This window comes from Amblyomma mixtum, chromosome 3 (genome assembly GCF_055824585.1).
Source record: "Amblyomma mixtum isolate Tamu chromosome 3, ASM5582458v1, whole genome shotgun sequence".
Lineage (NCBI taxonomy): Eukaryota > Metazoa > Arthropoda > Arachnida > Ixodida > Ixodidae > Amblyomma > Amblyomma mixtum.
In genome coordinates this window covers 56,653,815-56,680,408 of record NC_143014.1, presented here as the reverse complement: position 1 = coordinate 56,680,408, position 26,594 = coordinate 56,653,815, and the positions used below count along the sequence as shown (strand labels likewise).

The window sequence follows — 26,594 nt, the reverse complement described above, 5'->3', positions numbered from 1 at the left end:
GCCAAGAGGAACGACCAAGCAGCGTGATGCAGAACGGGCCGCTCAGTAGACACAGTTCTCAGTTCTGGATAGGTTCAAGCGTCCGGACCATATCTCGGAATACAAAAAAAAAAAAGGAATATCAAGAACCCCGAGGAGGGGTCGCGGACGGTGCGCTTCACAAACCCGGGGGCTGCGATGCTTGCGGGCTGCGTCGTTTCTCGCGGCCGCTCCCCAACTGCGCGTGTATCAGCTGGGCCACGCAGTGGGGCACGCGGCCCCGCCGCTGTAGGGATCCGGGCCGGTTGAGCGCGCAGATCGGCGATACTTGGGCAAATACGGCAGTGCCCATCGGACGGTCCGCCGGCGCGGCTGGCTCGCAGCTGGGAAGTCGAGCGGAACGAATGGGTCTAGCATGATGGCCGACGACTATGTAAAGCGCTGCCTCACGAGCGAGGGGCCCCCCTCCACTTTGAGAGAAAGTGGACGGCCCTCAAGAGCAGGCCCGCGTGTTCGAGCGCACGGCGCACGCGAGTCGATGTCGAATGCGGCGGCGCTCGCGTCACGAAGCACACAGCAGACCCTTTTTTCCACGGACACTGCCGCGAACGGAAGGAGGCGGCGGGTAACTCGCCCGATCGCAGTGTTCCGGGACGTTTGACCGAACACAATGCTCCGTGCTCGCAACACACTCAGGCGCGCACACAGAGAACACGCGAGCTTTAATGCTCGCAGGTTACGCAGGCAGCGCTGGGCCACTCCCCTCTAATTGTGAAAGACAAGCCTGATCCCACTACACAACCGAGCAGGCATTCCCCACTGTTCGAGCCATGCGCCGGATTGAAGTGGGGAATGACATAATTCGCAAGGCCGTGGCAACTGCGCACGAGGCTGGAATGCCCGATCCGCTTCCGCGGTGCAACCGTGTACTCGGTAATAAAGATTTTTGGAAATGGCACACGTTGTTCTCACAGGAGAGCCGTTACGAGGACGATTTTTGCATACCCAATAAAAAAGTATGTGGCGGGAAGGGGGGGGGGGGGGGGGGGAGGAACAGCTTCAATTCTTGCTACCAAGCTGTCAGAACAGTACTCTTGCAAATTCTCCGAGCCTTGTCTGACCCCGATTCTGGGTAATGTCAATGGCTAAGATGCAAAGAGGGGAGGAGAGCACACAAGAGAATCAATGGTCAAAAGTATCCGAAAAGCACGCAACGCGGGAGGCCCGCAAGGCGCAGCGAGCGAGAGAAGCCCACAGCGCTGGGCCTAGCTGCCACCCATGCGGGAGCAACTCTTCCGGCCGCATCTCCGCTGCCTGGCTGGGTGCGAACTCGAAGGGCGCAGAGGCCGCGGCTGGCCGGTCGTGCAGTCCGCGATTATGCAAATGAAATGCAAATGAAGGACGATCTCAATTAAGGCGCGATAGCCAAGTTCAATCGGCCGACCGTCGGAGGGAGGCCGTTGCTGCAATACTAATCACCCGGCGCGCGAGCGCTCTCCCTCTTTGCCTTATTACCGAGGGCTCGGATTCCTGTGGCGGGTCGAAAGTTGAATTGCGGTCGCTGCGTCCGATGCCCGCTCACCGGGCAGCCGCCGCCAGTCGGCGGGGAAAAGAAGAGCTGCCCCACAATCGACTTTTCCCCATTGATTCCCGAAGCCCGATTCTCACCTCGGCAGAGGGCAGCCCGGCGCGGCCCTCGGAGGACGTACTTGAGCGATTGGTAAATGAGGCCCGGAACAGGCGGGATTCGGTGACGCCGGTACCTGCGCTGTAAATGGCTTCACGCCGTCACAGGTAATTTGCTCGCCAATGAGCGCGGGGTCACTATTAGAGAGGAGGGGGAGAGACCCTCCGGAGGCTGTTCGCCGACTGACAGGGATGATGTGTGTCGGCGGCGGCGATGGTCCGTGGTCATTTGCGGAGCGGTGGAGTCGGCAGGCTCCCGCTATCAGCAGAGCGCGCGACCCGACCGGCACAAATGGCCCTCACGAACAAGAGGGCGGGCGCCCTGAAACGCTCCCCAGCGCAAAGCGGGCCGGCTCTGATAGCTGCTTATTTCCAATTTGAAGAGTGTTGTCCGTGTCTGTGCCCCAGATTGAAAGTGGCGAATGTGCTCCCCTCAAAAAAAATTTTTTTCTTTTTTCAGACAGCCGCCAGACTGCAGCTGTCTGCCAGGGTTGCTCATAGGGCTTTGACTGAATCAAGGATGAACCCAACCAAGTCAATAACCTAAGTATATCTACACCTAGGCTATGTGTTGCCAACATTCCTACCACGGCAGACCACAATACCAGGCGTCGGTCGAACCTTCACTGTACTTCTAGGAAGTGCTAAGAACATGCCTGGCATCACTGACCTTTGCTACATTTTGAACACGCTAGCGGCTAATCGACAAGATGTACGGGACTGGTAGGAAAATCCCTCTGTTCTCCTTCAACATTCAGTCAATAATAATCGGCTGGAGATGCGATGCAGAAAATCTCAGCGCATCAATTTTACCAACCAAAGTCGGCTATAAGATTCTGACCAGCACTGTCGAGAATTGGACGTCGCTGCGCCTTCGTACTGATTGATGTTCAGTCAGGAATTTAAAATAATAAATTCCATACAGACTTCGATTTTGAGACGAATCCGACCATGTGCATTGCAAGGCAGCCGCATTTTGTGAGGCTACCTAGGACACCATACAAATTCGCATCGGCCCAGATAAAATCCGGCATCACCGAACTGAGGGCCCAGAAATAATTTTTTTTTTCATTCTCTCAAAAAGGCAGTTTAGAACGGACCAAAACGAAATAACTCCAACACGTGCTGACCGAAAACTATGCAGTAGCCAGGACGCTCCCGATAACGCCAGAATTGTCAGGTCCAAGAGAATTGATTGCCCCACACACGGCAACATGAACATGGACCTTTCTCTCTCTCTCTCACTCGCTCCCTTGCGCAAGCCACCTGCAGAACGGGCGATCCCACGAGAGGACCCGAGGCCTATCAAACGTCCCCAATCCCCGAGGATGCAGCGTGGGCGAGGTTCACGCGTAGAGCAACGCAGGCGGCCGACGGTAGAACGGGCCGGTGAGCGCATCCCCAGTGCCGACCAGAGACGCGGTCTCGGGGCGGTCGTCAACGGAACGGGACGCCACCGTGCCGTTGCGCAACCGTTCAGCCGCACTAACAGGAAACGAACAGCGGCAGTAGTGTATGCATAAACGTCTTCATTCCAGCACGCCGCGCTTTCACCGCAGTCGAGGTCATGAATATGAATGGCGGTTCGCGCTAACGCCGGGCGCGGCGGCCGCCCCGGCATGCGCGCGCACGCGGCCTTGCCATCCATGGCTGCCGCGGCAGCCAGTCCTGCATACATATCGGTACCGTCCCGGCGCACAAAGGAGACGCCGCATATTCCGCGGAAATTGAAACGGCCCGCGGAACGACCCGCGACCACGGCTCTCCCTTTCTCCTCCCCGTAGACTCCGCCAGGAGGCGCGCGTGCCGACTCTGGTACTCTTCTGTACACTCGCCCAGTTATGGTTGAGCACACGCAACAAGGCCGAGTAGCCTGCCGCTCGCCGGCTGGGAACCAGAATGCGCGAGTAACGCAGGCATAAGAAACAGCCAAGGGAAATAAACGGAGGGGGGAGGAATCAACGGAAATGCAGGGCACCCATAATTTACTTTTGCTAGCCCTTTACGCCTAAGACCCATCCAAGCAAATAAACATACATTCACTCACTTATGCTAGCGTTCGTGACAGATGTTCCAAATAAGGAAATCTGAAAACCTCGGAAAAAAAAACCGCTGAAGGACAATAAACCCAGAGTACTTACGCAGTGTGCCTTCCCTCGACTTCCTGCACAGCTTGACAACGCTTTTGTAACACGCGTACGTACCACCCATGAGCCCCGGCTTTTATCGGGATACAAGTACTGTGGCGGCCCTTATCGCAAATTCTGACCCAGAAGGATACGCCAAAGCTGTCTTATCTCTAGGAGAGCTGTTCGAAGCCTATCGAACGCTCCTTGGAGCGTCGATTGTTGACTCGCAGAAGGCGGTGCATCAGCGAAGAGGCCAGATGTGGGTACTCTGGACGCGACGGCAAGAATCCAATCTGCTGTGTTTTATCAACCCTTTCAGGCGCTTTGTACACTATCGTGTAGATTGCAGAGTCAACATTCTGTGGAAGTGTACTGCCCCTAATACTGATTTCTTTGTTGCATACTAATGTAGAGAAATTCGCGTTTTAACTGCGGCGCATTTTTGCGTTATGCAGCTAGCTAGCTCAGCAAATATAATTTCGCGAAAATGTCATCTTAGCCGCCCGTGCTTCAACATAGCCACGGGTAATTTTGAAAATGCTTTCAGCGAAAAAAAATGTCTACATCTCTTGAGATGACACCGCTCGCACAAAAATACATAAATAAAATGCCGGAGTGCCAGCACATTGGAGCCAGCCTGTTACTGGCCGCACACTTTGCTTTTAAAGTACATAACTTGGTAAGTTACCCCTAGGATCGCATAGGGCGCAACGAGGGCAGCACATGTGAACATGCTCAGAGAGAAAGGCATAATACGTGCAGATTGTGCCAGCCATGACGGTGTGAAAGGAGTGCCCTTTAAGTTCGCCGCTACCAAACTAGAATTCAGCATGAATAGAAACACTCCATGCACCAAGGAGAGAAGCCGAGTGCGTCGCAGCCTGGCGCCAATACATATCACAAAGCGTAGGCTGCTTTCCGTAAACTTTAAACGTTCCAAAGACAATTCGATCATTAACTGTTTCAGCGTCCTACAGTCGTCACAAGCACAGCAAGAATAATTGGTTTGGTTTGGTTTATGGGGTTTAACGTCCCAAAGCGACTAAGGCTATGAGAGACGCCGTAGTGGAGGGCTCCGGAAATTTCGACCACCTGGGGTTCTTTAACGTGCACTACATCGCACAGTACACGGGCCTCTAGAATTTCTCCTCCAAAGAAATTCCAGCCGCCGCGGCCGGGATCGAACCCACGTCTTTCGGGTCAGTAGCCGAGCACCATAGCCACTGAGCCACCGCGGCGGCGCAAGAATAATTGACGATTCTGTTCACGTTTTGTCAATGGCTCAACGTTTGTCGCCCCCTCGTTATCATTCGGACTGGACATTTAGAGTAGACGATGACAAGAATAAAATAGAATAAAATGCTGTTATATTCACCCGCCCTTGGCACAAATCAGACCAACCAAGGCGCTTTGTACACAATTCTGTACATACCCCTAGAAAACAAGTACAGGATGTTTCTCATTAGAAAAGTTAATCAGCTTATTTTAGGTCTACATAGCCATATATGAGGGAAAAAAATTTCCCCGCGGAAAGTGGAAGAGGCGCCAAAAGAGGTAAAAAAGAAGCATAAATTCTCATATGATCCACTCGTCTGTACAGAAGCAGGTGGCTCTTGACCGATTAAAGCTAATGTCATACTTAATTTTTTGAATCGGCAAACATCTCCAACGCTTTTATCAAGGAGGTTGACGACGCACCGAAAGATATCAAGCAAGAACAGAGCTGTAAAAAGGAAAATGGTCCTGTCAACAAAAATAAGCACTGAAAACGAGGCAGAGAAATTATTACAACCCATTTGTTTACGTCGACACGTGTTACGTTTTGTGACGCAAAGGACATTTTTGAAGCCCCGGCAAGACATGCCACAAAAATCACAAGAACAGCCTAGTCTAAAACTTTGAGCAGTTTACATGTAGACGTCTCAAACCAGTCACTGCCGCATACGCATCCAGCATAACATCTTAACTACCAAGTCATTAAAGGGCACATTCGGAGGATCTTCAAACATTTTTAGTTGATTATCGCATTCAATTTCTTAGACATCCCTGTCTCAGTTGCTATAGTTTTTCAAAACAATCCTAAAACAGCAAAAGCCAGAAAACCAAAACCGCAACTGGGTTTCAATGAAAGCATGGAGTCACGGATAACGTCTCAAAATTTGTCTCGTGCGCATTTAATCGCTAGAGTGACGAATGCGTGAGAGCTGCTATCATTATTTATGTGAAATAACCAAAACCAGCTCGGATCTTTTTCCTTCAGCAACCGCAGAGCGAATTCGATGGATGTGCACCTCGTGACGTCACACACGCAAGAATGTCCGCAGAAATGACTTAGGCCTCGAAACGGAAACCTCTAGAAATTAATTTGCACTGAAACAAAACGCCGCCTAGTTCCGATGTTTGGCGCAAAGGATCAGTAAGCTCCGGGGAATATACCAGAAAAGTTTCAGTAAAATGCGTCGACAAAAAAAAAAAACAAAAGTCGCCCTGAACGGCCGTCCATAATAAAACCCATTATTCATGAGGGCATGAAACAAGATATTCAAGACTCTACGATGCCCGTCTTATCTGAAAGATCAACGCAGCTTGTCATTGCTGTGCAGAGGGGAGGGCGTAGCAACGCTCCAAATCAGCGACGGCACTGACTGGGAGAGAGAGGAAGAATGTGAAAGAAGGGTGCAAGGCCTAGCAAGGCCAGGTCTCACTTGACCCCCCAAGGCTCAACACTCGCCAAAGTGCGGCATCGATGTAAATTCAGGGAGATGAAAAAGGATGTCAAACGATGTGCAGCCTCGGTAAATGTAAGCCGCACCAGCATTGCTTTTATCCGCGCATTGCCTTGGTGCGCCTTGATAGCAAGCAGGAACCCCCCCCCCCCCCCCCCCCCCCCCACCCGCCCCACACACACACGTTTCCAAAATTATGGCTGTACAAAATTACCTAGCATGACCGCCGTTTCTTTCACTTTTCTTATTAACCGGAATTTGTACGACGACTGCGCTACATGTCAGCGACAAACGCAACCTTCGAAGTCCCCGCTGTGGCCGACTCGCAACCACTCGTAATAATACAATCAAAACTCATCGCAAGAACTAGCACCGCACTGCTGCTCATACGGTTCATCAGGAAGAGGCCAGCTAAAAAATGTAGTTGTTCCAAGAGTACAGATAAGCGTTTACTTCAGCGGTCGGGAAAGAAACCACTCGCCCGTTTCTTGTTATGATGAAAGGATTCTGACTACTGAACGAGAAAACAGTTCACTGCGTGGTCGTCTCGAACACGAGGTGTTGCCACCATCTGGACGCAGCTCAGCCAACGTGGTCAGACTAGCAACCAGAAAATGGCATCACCTCAGTTACGATAAAAAAAAAAAAAGAGGGGGTGGGGAATGGAGTAAGGATCACGGCAGAGAAGACGAGATGACAGACGGTATTCGTGGTAACTTACCTTTTATATCGTAGACACCCTGGTTCTTCCAACACGACAAACCTCAGAGTTCGATCAGGCTACGAAGCGTCCGCCGGTCAGCGAACGAGAAGTGGTCGATCTGGTCGGCATCGCACTGCCAAGTGGTCCGCAGGAGGCATGCCAGACACTGCCTGCGAAGAGAGATGGCGAGGAGGCTGTCTTTTGTCAACCGCAGTTTAGCACCACCGAGGCCGCGAAAAGTGAAGATAAGTTATCCACTGGGCCCCGGCTCTTTGTCACTCAGCTCCCTCCAAATAATCCCTCCTCCCAAACAGTTTCCGCTTAAACTCTGCCCCTTCCGCTTCTCCTCCAACGACGGCTACAGAAGACGATCGGCCGGGTGTTTCCCTCTCCTAAGTAAACAGCGAGCGTCTCATGGTACTCAATTGTCCACAAAGGGAGACATCTGAACACGGTGCTTCTCCCCCCCCCCCCCCCCCCCCCCCCCCCCATCTCGCTTTGACTCTCCATGATGGCGTCTACAAAAAACGAGGCGAGATTGAGCCGCTCTTTTTGGGAAGACTGCGGTAGCGCGAGGGGGGGGGGGGGGGTACACTGCGCGTTGCTTCCGCCGGTGACAGACGTGTCGAATCACGCTGCTGCTGAACCTGGTAACATGGCCGGCACCCAACTTGTTGGCTTGCAAAGGCTCGACGCCACATTTCCGCTCGTGCCCGTAGACGGCGCAAGACTAGGCGGGAGACAGCCAGCAGGTGTACGGCGCGAGCCCGGCGCCGACATCTCGTGGCACGGCGCCAGCAAACTGTTCCGGAATAGCAGACACCCGCGGGTTCAACACACGGAAACTCGCCCGAGAGCCTGTTCCCGGGAACAGCTCGACTCTTCCCCGGAAGGCACGCTGAAACACTGCGGGCTGAATGCGAGAAAATGCTGCCCCGTCATTTGATGAGTTCACACGCTGCCGTTTCCCCGACTTATGCCAATCAGCCGCGTCAGCTTTGTGACCGCGCTGCACGGAACACTTCCGCTTTGCAGTCCCTCCTTCCTTGCCTTCCGTCTATTAAACAACTTACAGAATTGCGGGAAAGCTGACTTAACAGGAAGACGTTTTGCAACCAAATAAGCCACTGGCTCTACAACCAAAAACCCTCCTTCAGAGACCGTGTTTTCACTTCCTGCTCTGCTGACTGAAGGGGTTAGCGCGAGAGAAGAGCCGGGCGCCACCCCCCTGTATTCTTTTCGAAAAGGTGAGGGGGGCTGTCTAGTCTGCGTGCACCTGAACAGCGTCTAGGTGGCTTTGACCTGAAGCACCGACACTCACTACCAAGTGTAAAGGGCAGTTGTCGAAAGGTTAGCATGATGCATTCCCTTGGCGAGAACCTGTCTCGACTCGCTCCTGGCATTCCAACCCTTGCTCTATTGTGTCCTTTCAGCAACTTCCCTCTCATACAAGTAAAGGGGCACACACCCCCTTCTCCACGCCGCCCTTTCCTTTTCGAACAAGGATGAGAGATTGCAGTCTGTGAACGAGGGTTTTCGGTTGGAAAACATCCCTGGAATTTAAAAAATTCAGGGGGCACTTTGACTGTCTAAAGTGGGTAGAGGCGGTAGCATTTTCCGCACCACCTTCGCTGTTTCTGTGGCACTGGTAGCGTCACATATATTTGAGTACTAATTACTAAGGGATGGCAAATCACTAATTAATTGTTAATTACTGATTGATGCCTGAATACTAATTAACTACTAATTAATGACGCTTAAGCTTCGCCTTTAGGAGTGGAACGCGACAGGGCGTTGTAGCGCTGCCAGGGAGTCCACGGAACGCCACCACCCGTTCGGCGCGATGCCTTGCCCTTTGAACGCAACGCTTTTTGAGGAAAGGAAATGGCGCAGTAATTCTCTGTCATCTCGGTGGACACCTGAACCGCACCGTAGAGGAAGGGAGGTGGGGGTGAAAGAAGATAGATAAAGAGGAGCCGTAATGAAGAAAATGAAAATTGTATTTGAGGAAAGGAAATTACGCAGTAACGGTCTCACATATCTCGGTGGACACCCGTCAAAATTCAGGGGGGCACTTTTTTGACCTAAAGTGTGGTCACTGATGTGTGGTTAAGATGTTAAGCTTCGCCCCTAAGAGTGGAACGCGACAGCGTCTTGCAACGCTGCCAAGGAGTCCATAGAACGCCATCGCCCACTCGGTTCTACGCCTCGCTCGTCGGTAAATTGGTTTTTGAGGAAAGGAAATGTATCTGTCTCTCATTTGTCGGTGGACACCTAAACCTCGCCGGAAGGGAATGGAGGAGGATGAGAGTGAGTGAAGACACCGTATTCACTAGACGCGCCTTTGTTCATTCCAAACCATCGACCTAGCATGGCGGAGTGGATAGCGTGCTCGTCTCTCACGCCGAAGACCGGGGTTCGATTCCTGCGCTCGACCAATTTCTTAATCGCTTTTATTTATTTATATGGCCTGACTAGTAAAGCTAATTAAGCTAATTGGGTAATTAAGTAATTAACTAAGCTCAGTCCCACTTACTTGGAGCATCACTATACGATCCCTTCAATTGGTTGTATGGTTACTATTTGATTGTAAAACATTTTATTCGCCGGGAAGAGCTTGGCAAGAGGTCGCGTTAAGTGGTCGAGAGTACATAGCCCTCGACGACTTTGTCAGCCCACTCCACCGCCAAAACTTGCGTTCTGGGGTCAGAGCTAGCCAGCACGGTCTCCCACCGCTCGAGAGAAGGAGCTGTAACTAGATCACCCGGAGGTGGCTCTATTTTGCAGTCCCACAGGATGTGATCGTAGGTAGCACGTTGGCCACAGTGTTTGCAGTTTGGGTTGTAAAGATCTGGATAAATGTGCGCGAGGAGTGATGGGGTGCGTATCGATCTCGTCTGTAGACGACGCCACGTAACCTCTTGTTCTTTAGTCTTTTTTTCTGGAGGGGGGAAAATTATCCTCTCTAATTTAAAATGATTGGTGAGATCATGATATGTGATCATTGAGTCCTTCGTGAAATTCAGGGAGCCAGACTCATCCACTGCCCGGTCGACGAAACCTCGGGCTTTATTGTGGGCTGCCTCGTTCCCCGGATTCCCCGAATGGGCTGGGACCCATATCAATTCGGAATAATTTGGTGAGAATTTGGTTGCGTTAAGGATTCTAAGGGAGGTGTTTGTAATTCGCCCTTTAGCGAAATTATTGATACCCATTTTGGAATCGCTGAGGATGATGCTCCCTTGGGTATGTGCTAGGGCGAGGGCTATAGCCGCCTCTTCTGCCGTTTCAGAGGATTTCGTTTTGATTGTCGCCGAGACGATAGCCAAAGTGCAATTGGCCCCGTTTGAAATTCGCGCACTGTAACGTCACGATCGTTTCCACCAATTGAAAAGCGTGACATTTTCTGTCGACAACTGCTGCTTACAACGATGAGACATTAAAGGCTTCCGCCTTAAAAGTTCTCTCTCATTTCATGGCCGCTGTCGTGAACCTAAAATGCTGCTAACAGAGGCCCCAATATACTTCGGTCAAGTCGAAAAGAGATGTTTCATACTGAAAGGTACAGCGCAAAAGAGACGCAAGACGTACAGCAAGAAGGTACAGATGAGCCCTGACTCGCAACTGTTTCAAACCAGCTGCTTGAAACAGGTCGAGTTTCAAGCGCTGTTTCAAACCAGTTGGTGTTTTCAGCAAAGTTTACTTTTGGCCACGTTGGGGCACTCTCCATTGCTGCCACGGAGATTCGTGGGTCAAGTAGAAACGGAGCCTTGCGACGCGTTGTGGCTAAAACAACGTGCTTACCATCGACTTCGCCAATGATACATCACAGCAACACAATAGATTTTTTCCCACCGTTTCACGAATTCTTTCATAACGCAGCGGGCTCCCTTCCACGAATACAACGGCCACCACGAAGCTATAACTTTGGATTCAAAGCACAGTCACGAAATAAGGAGAAAGGATTAAGCATCGCATGCCACAGCCACGGCCGCTCAATGGAGAGCGCACTGCGCCTCCATTGAGCGGCCGTGCCACAGCAAATATTCATTCATACATGCCGAAATTTAAAAAAAAAAAAAACATCACTAAGGCAGAACTTGAAAGTAATCGCCGTAACCATGCGGCAACAAATTATTCGCCGTCGTCAGAAATAAACATTACTACAGGCTTCGTAAATGTCTACCTGGCTTGGTTGGCACACCTCTACTGCATAAACAGAGACAAAACGCCGGGGCAGCCGCTCCCTCTACTTGCCCTCTCCCTTTTGTGTTCAGGGCATGGGTGTGAAAGCGAGGAATAGGGTGCCTAGCCAGGAACAGGTTGAGACAGCTACTCGTCAAGGGAATATATCACTTTGCCATTTCAGCTGCCCTTTACCCTCGATCCCGAACGATAGTGCTAACCGACTCCTTCACCTTTCAGAAAAAGAGTACAGTGGCGGGCGAGTGACTCACTTCCACTCGAGCTAGCCACTTCTGTCGGCAGAGCAGGAAGTGAAAACGCGGCTTTTTAGTTGCAAGAAATCGTCCTGTAAGTCAGCTTTCCTACAAGTTTTCAGTAGACATAACACACTGGACATCTGGAAGCATGCGACAAGGAAGAACGTGTTTCATTTGCTGTTTCGAAGGACTGCGACTTCTAGGGAAAAGGCCAGCCTGGCGAGCCGGGAGGAATCCTGCACGTGTGTCCCCAGCCCTGTTTACATGAAAGCGTCAGGTAGAGACCGGTTCTACTGCAGCAACACCAAGCGTCGAGCAGTGGCAGCCTCCAAGAATGCGGTCGGCCACTGTACAGTTAGAAGCAATATGAGAGGGAGCACGGGAGCTTGTGGCCTCCGCGCTTCATGTAGCACTGCTGCCGAAAGCCATTAATAATTTGCGGCAAAGACACGCCCGGTAAGCATGGTCGGCTGCTCTTTCCGCGCATGCACCTGGCTCCGCCTTATTCTACGCGCTTCAGTGTTCCCTCTCACACTGCTCCTACCTGTACCTCAGGTGATAGCTCGTCTAAGACGAAGTTCGTTCAGAACACAACCAGCCATGCTTTTGCGATTGCATTGTTCCTGAACGATCGGTACAACAAAGCGCAGCCGGCGGCAGTAGTCGGTGAGCGAGCCGTAAACTGAACCACGTTCACTGCTGCGTTCCTAGCGTCGGTAATTTGTTTGATCCGTTTTCACGAAGGCGTCATCCCGCGACGTCTAACTAAAAGAAAAAAGCTTTTACCTCAGGGCACCTTTTTGTGGTAGCTTTGTAAGTACGGCCTGGATCTGTCGCCAGAAACGAATCTATAATAGCAAAGTTTTCACACATATCATTCATTGCCGCAAGTGAATACGTACAGAGGGCAAAACGCATGTCTAGAACACGCTCTGAGCGTGTTTCGGGCGTAACTAGCGATAAGACTTGGTTAAAAATGGTCTCGATGTAAACGTGTGCAGTTAAACTCAGAATTTCATCGTCATTTTTTGCCTTCTTGGTCGCGGAGTGGCTTTGGGAGCTCCGGAACAAGCAGTTTGGTTGTTCTAGGCATGTGTTCTGCCCTCTGTACGTAGCAGAACGACACTCGCAGCTCGCGCCGCCTCCGGCTGCGCACCCTGTGACTGCACTCCCCTGCGACGGTCGATTTACAACGTTTCAGTACGAAAACACGGTTGCTTGCACACTGAAGGAACGCGATCTTGCCGCGCAGTGTTGAAGCAATGCGCTTCGAGTGTAAATTATCTCGAAGGCACCCGCACTCGTCAAAGCAGTGAAAAACAAAATACTCTTCATACCACGAAACCAGCGCGGAGAATGCGGCATCAGTCGGCGCTCCCCATCTGTTGATATCGTCGGTACCGTCATTCTGTTTGCGCGGCGAGGAGGATGAGGGCATGGCTCGTGTGTCGTACGGTTTCCCCTTGATGCACAACACAGGCGGTCGCAAGCAACACGGCAGGTCGACAGCGTTGGGCAGTCAACCGTTGTCTCCAGAGGCTATTCTTGGACCGTGGCTAGCTTCAAAGCTATTGAAAGGAGGGCGCTCTCTGCGGTCGGGGATCTTTTGTTAACCGTTCGGGGACAGCTCCAAAACGCTAATTCATCACGAGTACACGGAAACCGTGGCCTTAGTTTTGTTAGGTGGATGCACATGCTTATCACCTTTCAGCCCTCCCCCCCCCCCCCCCCCCCCACACACATTTTTTTTTTGTTTACACAACCAGTGCCTTCATTTTTCTACACTTACAGGCATAACTGAAGATATCTTTCATCTTGGCTAGAGGTGCAGCTTCCAGGCCAAAGTTGGGCGCGAAGTGGACTGAAGAAAGCACCGCCAGCCCCGCATTACGAAGATTTTCGTCTACGCAAAATGATTTTCCGCGCTTATTTTCACTGTAGCAGCTGCAAGTAACCCGCTTCTGGTTACACCTAAACGGCATAAGGATAAACTGCTATCACCTCAGTTCATCGCTTTAGTGCCCCCATTACCAAGTACTGCGCAGCGCAAGATCATAATGATCGCAAGCGGCGCAATAAAACACACCGCGACGTACGAATGTAGCAGCGACAGTTTCCTGCGGACAGCGCCCGAGAGGCTGCAATCTTGACTCAAAGTGCCGTGGAGAAATTATGGCCAGCAATGTGTCACGGAGGAGAGCGCTTCCTGCAAGAAGGGTGCATTTCCGTCGTGATGGGGACAGTTCCCTCCTACGCCCTCACCAAAAGGCTGCGTCGAAGTGGCGCTCCTTTGCAAGTTTATGGGGGGCGTACTTCGGGGCATGGTGGCGCGGTGATTTGTCGTGTTAGGTAACACAATTACCACCCGAGTAGGACACGCGAGTGCGATCACGCGCGGGGGCTCGCCGAACGAGAGAGGGCACGAGACATAAGCGCGGGCAAAGAAACATTCGCAAGCGGCAGTCTCGCACGCTCCCGACCGCACGAAGCACACGGCTTGCTTGCTCGCTCCGCGGGGTCGCGGTCGGACCACAGCGGCAGTGCGAGGGAAGGAGAGGGGTTCAGCGCAACGTGGGTCTCATTTCATGGCCGGCGCGCACGCCTGCAGACGTGCGCCGTCGTCCCGAGGCGGCCGCGAGCACATTAAGCGACAAGAGAGAGCGCGCACCGACCGCAACGACGGACACTCATGGCACGAAACAAGATTCGTGTGGCACGAATGTTCAAGAACGCCAGCCCGGCCGAAAGGAAATAGCGTCCCTCCTCGCGCTGGGAGAATCGCGCCATTCTCGCAAGTGGGTGGCAGCAGAGACGAAAGAGAGCATTCCGAGGCGGCCGGGCATGAACTCCATTTCGGGCCCGCGGCATTCTGCCGCTGGTCGTGTTCGCCCCCTCTCCCACATCGCTGTGCACTCTTTCCCAGCAGTGCCTTGCAAATAAAAGGAAGGGGCAGGAAAGGGAGCCAGGTTGACTGGGCGATGAGTAAAACCGAGAGGCACGGTTGCCGGGAAACACTAGGCGTGCCACGATAAGGTGCCCCGCACAGGGAGAAAGCGCGCTGCCCGAATGCGAGCGGTCGTTTGCCCCCCTTCTTTTTCGCCCCTAGCTTCGCTGGAAGCGCAGCCTCCCACCTGCAGCTTTGTCTGCCAGATGCCCCACGGGGTCTCCCGCGCGCACCATTTCTCCGCTTCTTTCTTTTCGCCCACGCCGCGCAAGGATCATGCGGGCATCGCAAGCGCATCGCAGGAGAAGCTATCGCGTGGGCGGGTATGCCGGCGCCACCCCGCTGCGGCATGTGCAAGCACGCGGGCTTAGCCACACAACCTGTCTCACCGTCCAGACTTTCCCGAGAGGAGCATGTGCACACCCAAGCCCCCTTTTATGCGACTACGCCAATTAAGCGAATAATTTCAACTGCACGCACAGACAGCACGCGTCGATTCCGGGCCACTGAGTTCAGCTGCGAGTCGCGGTTCATTTACATCCAAGAGCGTTCGATCATGTCGGCGTTCGGTGCCATGATATGCCGTCCACTGGAGCGAGACCGAAAGGAGCTGCCAAGTGCGGAGGCACGTGGTAGCCATCAGCGCCGGCTCTGCCACGCTTCTGCAAGCGGCTAGGCAAGAGACAGCAATGTAGCGCAGCGTCAGGGGGACACTGGTAATGACCGGCGCGGCTGCTCGCCTTGAATGCCGTACTAAACAAACACACCCAGCGACGGCTGTTTCCCCCGGCCAGATATGCGACCACCTGGACTCACGAAACGTGTCCCGCTGCTGAGCAACTATCGGTGGCACACGCACAAGACAAAAAAGAAACGAAAGAAATAAGTACCGGGCGCACAAACAACTCGGCCGTGTGAGTGCCGTACACTGCCGGTGCAGGTCGGTCGAATCACGGGCCCGCTGCGCCGCCGGCGGACACGTGGAGTGGCGTCGTTTAATTGCAGCCGGACTAATGACGAGCGCTGCGCGTCGTCCTAGGATCCGCTTTGTCCGCCCGTCTCGCGGCTCCGGCGAGAGGGCCATCAGGACGCCGCCGCGGCGCCTAATGGGGCCGACACGGCTCGATCTCGGCCGATCGGCTCCTCCGAACGCGGCTCCCGGCGGCAAATGGACGCTGCAGTTAATCTGACAGCTCGGATTAACGGTCCCCTTGATCCGGAATGGAGGTGGATCTCGAAATAATAAATTGCCCGGGCACCGTTTGGGACAGCTCACGGGTGCACGGCAGCGCGAGTCGCACGGGCTCTTTCCTCGAGGCCTCCGGGGAGATTACAAGAGGACCGCTTCTCCTGACGAGGCCTAGTCCTAAATAGTCATACGCCTCGTGCCGTATGAGGCCGGTGCTATTTATATTCCATTTGTTCTCGGAAAAAAGACGCACCGCTGAAAGCAATCTGCAGCTGCCGCCTTCATAGATTAAAGGCTAGGAGGCTGGCGTACGGGGGCAATCTCCACTGATCTCCCCTTGAGGGTCCAGCCAGCAGCCGAGTCTCGGGGCCGCACGCCAGCTTTATTCGCGCAAAACTAGTTCCTCTCTGCGAAACGAGCAACCTTCTGCCAGTCGGGATATGACGTCACTCCAATCACAGCCGAGTGTTTCGGGCGAAGGTATGAAAACAGAACATGACTGCAATAAAACCGCAAACGCATGACAAAACTAGCTTGCGTGTATCGAGGTCAGGTCCCAATTTCGCTCGAGATCCGAGCGGCCGCCAAACGTAACATTCCAAACCACGCCGTCACACTTTGTCGAAGAATTCTGAGTCGTACAAAGTGCGTGGCTCAAGCGACGCAAGAAGATCGCGATGTTCGTGGGACGAGGCAGGCCCGAAGAGCCGCGGTGCACGCGTCTAATATGCAGTGCGTCACAGGCCAGGTAGAACCGGCACGGCACGCCTGCACGGATTCTTAACGGTCCAGCTTTGGACGCACGCCCACTGTGCCGTGCGTGCTGTACGTGAGGTGACACAGTACAGATTCCTTTTATTTGCCCTTCTCCTCCACAGCGATGCGTCGATATTGTATGCCGGCCGGATTAACCTGCTCAGGCAGGTCTAGAAGCGAGAAAAGGGGCGTGCGCGGAATCAATGACAATAAAATCTGCCCAGGAGTTGCTCGAAAGAAGGCGGCTTTTCCCGCATTGTTTCGAAATAAAATAAAAAAAAGGAGACCCAGATCGTACGCTGCCGATATCGGCTCGTGCGTAGCGCGCGTGACGACACAGTTGTGGGAAGAACAAAACGGGTCTCAAATTATAAAAAAATGAAGAAACGTGGGAAGGAATTCGTGCGGTGGCGGAATAAGCATTGAAGAGTATTACTTCACGCTCCACATCTACACGACGCGAATTTCTTAACGGCGTCAAGGAGCACCGCTTGACGGTGTTGGGGCTTTTGCATTGGATGTTTTTCTTTTTTTTTTTTTTTTTGCCGACGTCGCGCAATGTACCGTGAGAATATATATGAGAGACAGCGTAGTGGAGGGCTCAGGATAAATGTCGCTCACCAAACAGCACACGGAAGTTTTTGCTTTTCGCCTCCATTAAAACGCGGCCGCCGCGCCTTGGATTCGATCCCGCAACCTCAGGCTCAGCAGCCGAACGCCATAGCCAAGCGAGCAAGCGAGGCAGGTGCTGTACGAATTCGTCTCCGTAGAGATGAACATTCGTTAGAAAGAAATTACGTTGTGTGAACGCTACTACAAAGTGAATATATATAAATGAACCAGCGGTCTCATAAAAACAAAAATAATAAAGCGCAAAGACCGCCGAAAGCACGGTGCTACTTCATGTTGTGCGAAGCTGTTGGGCTGCTTTTACGAGCAGGAAGTAAAACAGGAAAGGGAGATAGGGCAAAACAGTCAAGAAGGCAATCACTCATCCCACTGTGATATGAACAATGATATCTGCCTTCTATCTGTTCCGCAGAGACATTCGGCCGTAGCACGAGTGACGGCTGTAGTTTCCACGCGAGCAGAGCAAGGCAAGCATCATGAAATCAGCACGCACCCACTGTATACAGAGCGACAGCCGAAAACCGAGGCCCTGAAAAGTTTGAGGAGAATACGACGCACGCGCCACTTCCAGCAAGATACCATGCGCACAGGTCTCACGAAATGCGTACAAGAAATTGGGAGCATTACCCTGTTTTACACGTTGCAACAAGTTCCTCGAAATTGTGCGCAGACACGAACGCCTAGTTAATTTGAAGTCGATATGCAGATGATAAAACGGGAACAGATAAAAGAAACGCAGGCGACATCCGCTGCTACAGTGACGGACTTAGCAATTACTGCATTGAGCACACAATCTCAATTTGCGGGGAAAGAGAGCCCCGTCTTGACAACTGTGCCTGCTGGCGAAGAGGGCAGTTCTCGGACGGGGGACTGGAGTGTACGTCAGCCTACAGAGACACTGGATAAGTTATCCAGTGACTAGGGTCAGACCTGCAAAAGACTCCTCAGGCGCTGCTCGCGTCTCGAGGTCAGCGAGCTTGAGCGGGTAGGCTGCGACCGCGCGCTTCTTGCCCCAGCCAGGTGTACTGCGTGATGTCAGTGCTTGTTAAAGAATCCCGAATGGTCGATACTGAGCCGAAGCCCTCAAGTACGGCATGCCTATAGCTCCAGGAAGTTAAATCCCCATGCCGTCCCTCCTACTTTACTTCATTACCCTGGCCGCTTTTTCCCTTGCTCCAGTAAAAAGAAGCCGGCCGAACCTCTTCTGGTTACGCGTCTGCAACTCTGTATCAGCCTGTTCTCTCTTTCTCTCTCAAGGCTATATTTCGGCGAACGCTCACTGTGCATGGGTTAAAGTACTGCCAACGATCCAGTAGGTCCACGACGTATTAAAACTTGAGGGGTCGCCTAAGCACTTCCTCAAATGTATGAAACGATACCCTAATGGCTCCCTTCAGCGGCCTGACGTATCCTCTTTGAGTACCACTTCGCAGACACAGTCATTCTTCACTTTACATTCACAAATCAAGGGCAGTTATACCACTTCTGGCGCAGTGGTGCAGCGGTTGAGATGCGCCACAGCCCCGGCAGGAGGCCGTTTAAAACACAGCCACCGCTGGAGCTTGTGAGACCCAGATTGCTGTCTCCACGAGCAACTTCTCGCGATCAATCATTATAATTTAACTGCCGCCTGCCACAGTGGAGAGTTTGCTCACAATCCGGTGGGTAGGTTGTAATGACGTCACAAGGTCACGCGACCTAGCTGGCAGGATTTTTTGTTCGCTTGTTTTACAGGGTTTATCATTCCAAAGCCACTCAGGCTATGAGAGAGGCCGTAGTGGAGGGCTGCGGATAATTTCGACCCCCTCGGGTTCCTTAACGTGCACAAACATCGCACAGTATACACCGGCCTCTAGCATTTCGCCTCCATCGAAATGCGACCGCCTCGGCCGGGATCGAACCCGCGTCTTTAGGGTCAGCAGACGAGCGCCGTAACCACTGAGCCACCGCGGCGGTTCCTACGTGGCGGGAGGGCCGCCTGCTTTTTCGCTCATGGCTGCTTTTTCCGCAGGACACGCCAACAACGCCGACGCCGGATTTTTTGGAGAACGGTAGCCTTTACGCTATCGCTTTAAAATGCCGTACTCTAAGAGAAACAAAATGAATATTCGGGACACCGTATACGTGTGCCGGCGATACCGATGAACCTAGCGTGAGCACTCAAGCGCTGAGTTGAAGGTGAAAACCTGCACACGGGAACGGCCAGAGTTTTTCCGTATGCGCAGACAGTCCGCGCGAGGTTTCCCACATCGCGCACAGCCAGGAGAGCAATCTGTTATTTCCTGGTCGCTGCTGATCACATGGTAGAAAATAAAGGCCGCGTCAGCTTGCTCTGCGAAGACTGGACAATTATGAAGGGCAAAATAACAGCCCTGATGTTCTTAAATGCACGAACGAAAACCACACAGTAGGACGCAATGCGAGCCTTAAACCTGCGCTCAAAGCGGTATCTCAAGCCGACAGGGATGGTCTAGCTTTAATTTTGCTTGGCCTAGTGGCAGAGTTCTCGCGCGCACACACCTTTCTCACAAAGCGCCTAGCCTTCGCTTTTTTGCGGCTTTGTTTCGATGCATGACAGAGATTGGAGAAATGGGTCATTTTCACCTTTCGCACGCCAACAGTTTACACAGAAACTTGAGTATAACTGTATCGGCATACTTACAGACACAGTTATTTAGACGAGCTGCATTCTGAGAGCAACAAAAAAGTGCTCACTTTATATCTGGCAGACGGCTGCCTCCGACGCACCACATGCTAGCCGACGAGTGCTTCTTCAGCCTTCGGGAAGCACCCGCGTTGAGCTGTCACCACATACGCTATGCGTAATGAATCTCGGCCGGCATATGGCTCCTCTCTTTCCAAGCGTCGCCGCTGCAGTGCCGACACAGCGGCCCACATGCACCCGAACGAAGCTTGACGGCCAGGCAGAGGTTGAAGGCGACGCGCCGAAGCGCCTGTCTTTTTGCTGCCAACGGCGGTTGCGTTTCGCGGCGCCGCCGAGGCTTTTCTTTTTACGCTTTGCGGTTTCCCTTGCTCTTTTCGTCGTTCAAAAAGCATTCCGGGCGTGGTGTTTATCTGCGACCGACGACGACGAAACCCCCTCTCCATTTGGCCGGCATCCAACGCAGCGGCGGGTCGAGCCAGCACGCACCCGCGACACGCCGACGAATTCAACGCCATTTTGAGGACGGTCTCTCAGGCGCCGTCAGTGCGAGCGGCCCCTTGCCAACTTGTTCCGCTTCTCGAGATTGCTCTGCCCTCAAACTGTCATGCTGACTGGCCGATGCGCCCCGGCGTAAACTGTTCCGAGAGCAAACTTACTTGAGCGTACATGGGTGAGCTACCAGACTCATGCCTATTTTAGCTCTGTTGAGCTTATTATAGCCCCCATTACGACAAAATCTATAGAAAGGCCACGAATTAGCGCGATGACGGCATCAAACACTGCTTGACACTGTAGTACGAAACTTGATCTCGGAGTCTGTTCAGCCATTGTTATTTTGTCACCCGGCGATCGCGATTACATTAAAAAAGGGCATAGCACAGCATAATCGGGGACCAAGCGTTTAGATGCTGCCTTTCGGCTATAGCCCGTCCAAAAAATTCAGGGGGGACTTTGACTGCATCTCTGGCTGTGGTGACGTCACCACCGGATGACGTCACACAAAACTAATGAGTAATTACTAAGTACTGACAAATTACTAATTAATGGACAATTGATGATTAATGATTAAATACTAATTAACTGCTAATTAATTACGCTTAAGCTTCGCCTTTAGGAGTGGAACGCGACAGCGTGTTGTAGCGCTGCCAGGGAGTCCACGGAACGCACCGCTTTTTGAGGAAAGGAAATGGCGCAGTAATTCTCTGTCATCTCGGTGGACACCTGAACCGCACCATACAGGAAGGGAGAAAGAGGGGCCGTAATGAAGAAAATGAATATTGCATTTGAGGAAAGGAAATTACGCAGTAATTGTCTCACATATCTCGGTAGATACCCGTCATCCGTTTGTAGAGGAAGGGAGGAAGTGGGAGTGAAAGAAGAAAAAGGGGCCGTAATGAAGAAAATGAATATTGTATTTGACGAAAGGAAATTACGCAGTGACTGTCTCACATATCTCGGTGGACACTCATCAAAAGCGTGACACCTCTGCTGACAAGCTTCTGAGCCTTCTGTCGACAACGATGAGGCATTAAAGGCAAGGGAGATCGTTACTTTTGCCTGAGCTATTTCTTTTTTCCAGGAAGTAAGCATTTTCTCGGACTGTACATAAATTTTCGACAAAATTGGTGGCACCCGGCGTCCGGCTTCTGCAGCGCAAGCGCATAACACGCCAATAACGATGACGCCTATCAGAACACGGCTGAAAGTTACAAACTGGCGTACACCGCTGTAGTAAGACGTGAACTGTGTACTACAGCGGTCAGAGGAGGGAGAGAGGCGGTCAGGGCACGCAGGTGCCACGTACGTAAACGATCACCCCATTTGATTACCACAGATTACAACATTTCAGTCTGACCGTTACCTCCACAAGCGTGGTCTCGAACCATGTGCTAATAGCAGAGACATTGGCTTCGGTTACTGCTCAGGTGTCCTGGAGACTTGCGCGCGATAGTACATAGTTCTTAGCCCGTACGCTAACAAAGCCCGGATCATCCCACAAAGCGACGCAAGAGGGTGATGATGATGACTGAATTTTTTATGGCGCAAGGGCATCTAGGGCCAAACAGCGCCATGGTACAAGGTGTTTTTGTCTTCTCAAAGACCCATTTCCCAAGCATTTCAGCCTAAAGGAGCCGAACACGAGGCAGGGGAAAGCTTGTACCCCCTGTATCACCGGTGGGTACCCGGCGGCACTGGGGGTCGAACCCCGCACCTCCCGCATGCGAGGCGGATGCTCAAACCACTAGGCCTTCGCTGCGGTTAGGAGCAAAGAGGGTGAAGTAGTAGTAGTAGTAGTAGTAGTGAAGCACTTTATAAAGGACACAAGTATCCAATAGGCCGGCGGCCTGACCCACCAAAGCGCTTGCCTGCAAGGGTGACACACCGCAGAGCGCATCGGCGGTCCAATCGACGAGAGAGTGAGCAACGAGAAACAGCCCACGGCCGGTTATCGGTCACCACCAACACAAGCACCGCGGATACCACGAAACACCGATGTAACCCGGAGTATTCGATACCACGCTTGTGAAGCCATAATGGAAAGTTTAGAATAGGGGGCCCAAAGCAGCCGTGGCAGAGCCCAAGGTACTCCTTGTGCCTCGGATTAACGTTAGCGGCGAATGCTATTCCAACGCGCGCTGTGAGGCTAGGCACCTTGCCTGGGTATAAGATGGCCAGCAGACACTTTTAGCATGCACAAAGCTTGCGTAAGCAGCACGCACTGCGTTTCGAACACTGAGGTCGGAGCAACTTCGACTTTCAGTTGGTCGTGCCGCAGCGTTCCGTCGCTTGTTCTGGTAACGTTGGTGTGGACGTACACGAAGTGGCACCATCTAGTGACAGTAAGTCGCAGCGCTTCTACTCTGGGCTGAAGAGGCAAGTGCATTACCAGCTTGCATTAGCAGCTTTTTCTATTTTTGGAGGGGGGGGGGGGGGGGGGGTGATGAAAACTGAAAATAGACAATGTTAAAGCTTAGGTTGGGCTAGTCAGTCAATACGCCCGGTACACCGCTTGTCCTTATCGTTCACTGTCTGTCGTTCGGCTCCACTTACTATTCTTTACCATGAAGAACTGCTCTCGTTGCTAAAACGACAATGTACGTGGCACATATTTTCCGTCGAAAATCGCCAAATTATTTGAGAAACAGGGGCCAGTTGTGAGTAATAACTTTACGCATATGAGTGAAAGTACACCAATTAAAAGACATTGCCGCCATCTAGATCAAGATATCGCAGCGAAGAACGCGGCAGCTACATGCTGCTATGCTGTATTAAGGCGAAAGCCTTTAATGCCTCATCGTTGTCGACAGAAGGTTGTCAGCAGAAGGTTCTCAGCAGAGGTGTCACGCTTTGGTTGCGAAAGCAACACTACGCGAGTCGCCGGGCCATATCGCGGAGCCATTTCGCGGATCTCCTCGCGCATACTGGGCATGCGCGAGGAGCAGTGACGTCGCACGGCGCACAGCTGGCGCGCCGCCGTCGTCGCTGCGCGGGAGACTCAGAGGTGCCTCCGCCGCGCTCGCCAGTTGCGCATGCGCAGTAGCGGCGCATAGCTAGCTTGCCGGGGCCACCGCCGCTGCCGCGCGCTCTACATCGCCTCCCTCTCTCTCTCTCTCTCTCTCTCTCTCTCTCTCTCCTCGTTGCTTTCGCAATCCTCAAGGTTTAACCAGAGCTAAACCACTGCCAATTTTTTTCTATTCAGACCAGAAAAAAATCTTTGTGCACGATGGGACTCAAACCACCTTCTTCCCGTTCCGCAGCCGAGCGTGCTAATGGCTACGCTACTTCCTGCCAACGCATATGTAGTTCTCCTTGTCTAGGACGCTGGAGAGTGTTTGCAGAAAAGCGTCGAATCAGACGGATGCCTCCCAAATGCCTTCCAGTGTCTTCAGCATTTAACATTCACAAACAATTGTGTCCTTAATTAACATCTTAACCACACATCAGTGACGACAAGCAGCAACACCCCGCTAAAGGCTTTCGCCTCACCGCACAAAGTGCCCGCTGAATTTTTTTGACCTGAAGCGGCTAAGCAGCGCATCGCCATATCTGGCAGCTCGTCTCCCAGCAGTCTGCGAGCTAACGCTGACTCTGCAACGCTAAGAGATCCCCTAAAGTGCTCGCGACCTGATAATGGCCGCGCATGCGCAGTTGTCGCTAGTCTGGCACGGTAACCGGCAATGAACACGCAACCACGCGCAACGATATATTATACATATCGAAATGACATGCGCCCCAAGGAGGCGCTGGCCCTAAGACGCCTTGGGTGGCTCGATACTGCTTCCTTTAAAGATACCAAGTGGACGGATGAAAGACACCATTTTGAATTAAGGATTGCGCCGACCCCTACAATGGGCAGAAATGAGCTAAAGTTTGGTTTATGGGGTTTAACGTCCCAAAGAAACTCAGGCTATGAGGAACGCCGTAGTGAAGGGCTCCGGATTATTTCGGCCACCTGGGGTTCTTTAACGTGCACTGAAATCGCACAGTACACGGGCCTCTAGAATTTTTCCTCCACAGAAATTCTAGCCGCCGCGGCCGGGATCGAACCCGCGTCTTTCGGGTCAGCAGCCGAGCACCATAACCACTGAGCCACCGCAGCGGGTGGTATCAGTTATGTCTGCCACTGTTTTTAATACATGCGAATACACTGTTTTATTTTAGAAAATACATATTTCACTTGTCTAGACAGTGCGTAGCGTTATAAAATACACAATGGCATTCTCAATGGCAATGCAGTCATTATTCTTGCGTTTGATCCCTCCACAAATTATATGAAGAGGCCTGCTCATATAAGCGGCATCCTCAGCACAAATGTGCCCGCCGAAGCTGAGATCGAACCCGCGTCTTTCGGGTCAGCAGCCGAGCACCATAACCACTGAGCCACCGCAGCGGGTGGTATCAGTTATGTCTGCCACTGTTTTTAATACATGCGAATACACTGTTTTATTTTAGAAAATACATATTTCACTTGTCTAGACAGTGCGTAGCGTTATAAAATACACAATGGCATTCTCAATGGCAATGCAGTCATTATTCTTGCGTTCGATCCCTCCACAAATTATATGAGGAGGCCTGCTCATATAAGCGGCATCCTCAGCACAAATGTGCCCGCCGAAGCTGAGATCGAACCCGCGTCTTTCGGGTCAGCAGCCGAGCAGCATAACCACTGAGCCACCGCAGCGGGTGGTATCAGTTATGTCTGCCACTGTTTTTAATACATGCGAATACACTGTTTTATTTTAGAAAATACATATTTCACTTGTCTAGACAGTGCGTAGCGTTATAAAATACACAATGGCATTCTCAATGGCAATGCAGTCATTATTCTTGCGTTTGATCCCTCCACAAATTATATGAGGAGGCCTGCTCATATAAGCGGCATCCTCAGCACAAATGTGCCCGCCGAAGCTGAGATCGAGCCCGCGTCTTACGGGTCAGCAGCCGAGCACCATAACCACTGAGCCACCGCAGCGGGTGGTATCAGTTATGTCTGCCACTGTTTTTAATACATGCGAATACACTGTTTTATTTTAGAAAATACATACTTCACTTGTCTAGACAGTGCGTAGCGTTATAAAATACACAATGGCATTCTCAATGGCAATGCAGTCGTTATTCTTGCGTTTGATCCCTCCACAAATTATATGAGGAGGCCTGCTCATATAAGCGGCATCCTCAGCACAAATGTGCCCGCCGAAGCTGAGATCGAGCCCGCGTCTTACGGGTCAGCAGCCGAGCACCATAACCACTGAGCCACCGCAGCGGGTGGTATCAGTTATGTCTTCCACTGTTTTTAATACATGCGAATACACTGTTTTATTTTAGAAAATACATACTTCACTTGTCTAGACAGTGCGTAGCGTTATAAAATACACAGTGGCATTCTCAATGGCAATGCAGTCGTTATTCTTGCGTTTGATCCCTCCACAAATTATATGAGGAGGCCTGCTCATATAAGCGGCATCCTCAGCACAAATGTGCCCGCCGAAGCTGAGATCGAACCCGCGTCTTTCGGGTCAGCCGCCGAGCACCATAACCACTGAGCCACCGCGGCGGCTTGAAAGGCGCTAAAGTTCATTTTGAAATAAAATCAGGTCAACTATAGACCGCAATCCCCTAAATGATCAGGTAAGCTTTAGCAAAGGACACTCGACAATAGACCACATTCACGCTATCATTCAGATGATAGAGAAATGCGCAGAATATAACGAACCCCTTTATATATAGCGATTCACTGATTACGAGAAAGCATTAGGCTCATTTTAAACCTCACCAGTCATGCACGCGTTGCGGAATCAAGGTGTAGAAGAGTGTTAAGTGAAAATACTAGAAGATAGCTATACGAACTGCACAGCCACAAATTAAACAGAATCGCTTAGCGAAAAAGAGGATGTGCTAAAAATGCATTTCAAGCATATTGTATTAATTTCATATTTACTTCGCATTTTTTCTCCCTATGCTTGAACTGCAATACGAATGCTTTCTAAGTAAACTAGGAATAATATTTTGAACGTCCTTAAATATACGTGAAAAGTAAATTTTTTTCCCGCTTAGCATATTTATAACACACTAAAAATATACTAAAAATATATATTAAAAACATTAGATTACATTAGAAATAGACTAAAAACATGCATTAAATACATTATAAATACATTCACTTCGGCTTAAAAAAGGTCTATTGGTCGGCTTCACAGAATGAGACGGGTTAATGGTTCAGCTGAAGAACAAATTGTACACGCGT

The 26,594-nt window shown here is 51.6% G+C and overlaps 1 protein-coding gene across 6 annotated transcripts in view; it reads right to left on the bottom strand.

Annotated features, from left to right (window-relative positions):
* Positions 1-26,594, bottom strand: part of LOC149350273 (uncharacterized) — a 62,779-nt gene that overhangs the window by 15,287 nt on the left and 20,898 nt on the right. For 3 of the 6 annotated variants that reach the window (XM_089579273.1, XM_089579270.1, XM_089579271.1), the window contains exon 2: positions 7,242-7,393. The exons of 1 other annotated variant lie outside the window; for it this stretch is intronic. The gene's annotated coding sequence lies outside the window, so the exon portion shown is untranslated. Of the gene's footprint in view, positions 1-3,806; positions 3,871-7,241; positions 7,394-19,899; positions 20,143-26,594 lie in introns of those variants that run through there. 2 more of the 6 variants (XM_089579272.1, XM_089579269.1) reach the window with 2 other exon arrangements.